This window comes from Athene noctua, chromosome 13 (assembly GCF_965140245.1).
Source record: "Athene noctua chromosome 13, bAthNoc1.hap1.1, whole genome shotgun sequence".
In the NCBI taxonomy this organism is placed as follows: Eukaryota; Metazoa; Chordata; class Aves; order Strigiformes; family Strigidae; genus Athene; species Athene noctua.
Genome location: NC_134049.1, coordinates 24,021,470 through 24,023,782, shown reverse-complemented (window position 1 = coordinate 24,023,782; position 2,313 = coordinate 24,021,470). Strand labels below are relative to the sequence as shown.

The 2,313-nt window shown below is 48.5% G+C and overlaps 1 non-coding gene across 1 annotated transcript; it reads left to right on the top strand.

The window, feature by feature from the left end:
* Positions 1 to 404: 404 nt before the first annotated feature.
* Positions 405 to 486, top strand: TRNAS-AGA (transfer RNA serine (anticodon AGA)). The gene has a single exon. It is a non-coding gene; the product is annotated as a tRNA-Ser (tRNA).
* The last annotated feature ends 1,827 nt before the right edge of the window (positions 487 to 2,313 follow it).

Sequence of the window (2,313 nt, the reverse complement as noted above, 5' to 3'; positions counted from 1 at the left end):
GACCAGCTCTGTGCCAGGCCAAAAAAGCCTTCCCCCCTACTCACCATCAACCTGTAGAGCAGTCGTGGTCTTTGATCAAGGGTTGACACCACCCTGTGTTTCTGTGAGGCTGGGTTTGATACCAGGAGATCACAGTCTTCCCTGCAGGAATGTCCTCACCTGACTAATAGCCCATCAAGTGTCACTGTCCCTGGTTGTCTCCACACATCTTCCTTCATTCTTCCCTGTGTAACCCCTGTGGCTTCAACTCTCCAGGCCTCTGGAAGCCTGGCAGCAGGTGCCCGTCATGGTCAGTGCAAGTGCCAGGTGCGAATGTTCGAGTGGAGCATTGCCCTGAAGGTGCCAGGGCGCCGGGTGTCAGTGCACAGGGCCTGCGATCGGCAGGGCAGAGAGGGCTGGAGCAGGTAGTTGTGGCCGAGTGGTGAAGGCGATGGACTAGAAATCCATTGGGGTTTCCCCGCGCAGGTTCGAATCCTGCCAACTACGGGGTGCTGCAGCCTCCTTTTGGGCTGCCTGCAGTTGGCCCCACGTGCAGCCCTGGCACTCTGGGTGCCTGAACTGGGCACCCCTGTGCCTACCACGCTGGTTCTTGCCTCCTCCAGAAATGCCAGCATGGATGGCAAATTCTCCTCCTATTTACAAGACAGGCAAGTTAAAGGGGCTTAATAAGAGGTCCACTGTTGTGGGTTCTTGAGCAGAACTTAAGAACCTGACCTTGCCTCACATCCCAAGCAGCACATCCCCACCAGCTCCTCTTCCCTACACCTGAAACTACAGCTGCTCTGGTAGCTTGATCTTGGCTGGCTGACAGGTGTCACTCCCCCTCCTCCACTGGACAGGGGGAGAGAAAATATAACAAAAGCTTTGTGGGATGAGACAATGACAGGAAGGACATCCACCACTTAAGACCACGGGAAAAACAGACTCCACCTGGGGAAATAAATGCAATTTACTACCAATCAAATCAGAGTAGGAGCGTGAGAAATAAAAACAAATCTTGAAACACCTGCCCGCCACCCCGCCCTTCTTCCCGGGCACAACTTTGCTCCTGATTTCTCGGCCTCCTCCTCCCAAGCAGCAGAGGGGGATATGGAGTGGAGGTTGTGGTCAGTTCATCACACGTTGTGTGTGCTGCTCCTTCCTCCTCGCTTTTCTTCTCCTGCTCCAGCATGGGCTCCCAGCTACGGGGACCATGAACTTATCCAGTGTGGGTCCTTCCCATGGGCTGCACGTGTTCATGAGCTGCTTCAGTGTGGGCCCTTTCTAGGGGGTGCACTCCTCCAGGAACAGGCGGCTGTCAGTCCTGGTCCATCCAGAATTGTATTGACGAGCAGAAGAAAGACAAACTCAAACCACTTTGTTGAAGGTGGGACATTGTCAAGAGCAAAACCTGCTGCACTATGTGCACGTTCCCAATTTATTTCCACCTGTTTACATAGGTTCTTTTTTACTTTTACATCCTACTGACCTTCAGGCCTTGCCTGTTTATTGCTTACATTCTCACCACATTCTGCAGGTGGTGTTTTTTACTGATTTTCACATAACACAGTGTTACATAATGCTACCTCAGTTTCCCAAAATAATTCTTCTATCCTCAGGGTGATTTTACATTTTGCTAACTACCAGTTCTTAATTCCCATATCTCCCCCTTCTTTGTTTTATAGCTTTGTTTCCATGGCGATCATTGCAGTCAGTCTCAGTTCAGCCTTCCACACTGTGGACAGGAAGCATCATACATGTTGCAGGATGACAAATTCTGTAAAACAGATCAAACATATCAGGCCTGTTAAAACCCACATCTGTGGGTTCAGACCTGCAAATTAATGCCGAGGTTTCAGCCATGATAACTTTTTGCCTCACTCTCTCATGCTGTCATCATGCATTAATTTCAAGGATGTCAATTAATCTCAGACATCAGAGTGAAAAGAGTAGGCTGATTTCACTACCAATAATTAAAGGATATAACTAAGTACTACCAAAACTAGCAGTAAGGAAAATACAGAATTGTACACTTACTACTATATATAATTAAACAAGCAAAATGTATCTAATCATTACTACACAAAGGGGTACTAATACTCAGATCCGTAATTGCTGGGGAACCCCGGTTGCTGTGAGGATTTGGAGTACCTTTCTCTGCAAGTGGAGAGAAATGCAATGCACCTATGCTATGCATCCATCTGTAGGTGAGGCATCCAAAGTCACAGCAAGCAGCTTCAATCTCATATATACAATTCAGCAGACCAAAGTAACTGGTACTTTTCTTTGAGCGGAAACATCTGGTTTCATCCTTCTGTCGGATTCCACCCAGAG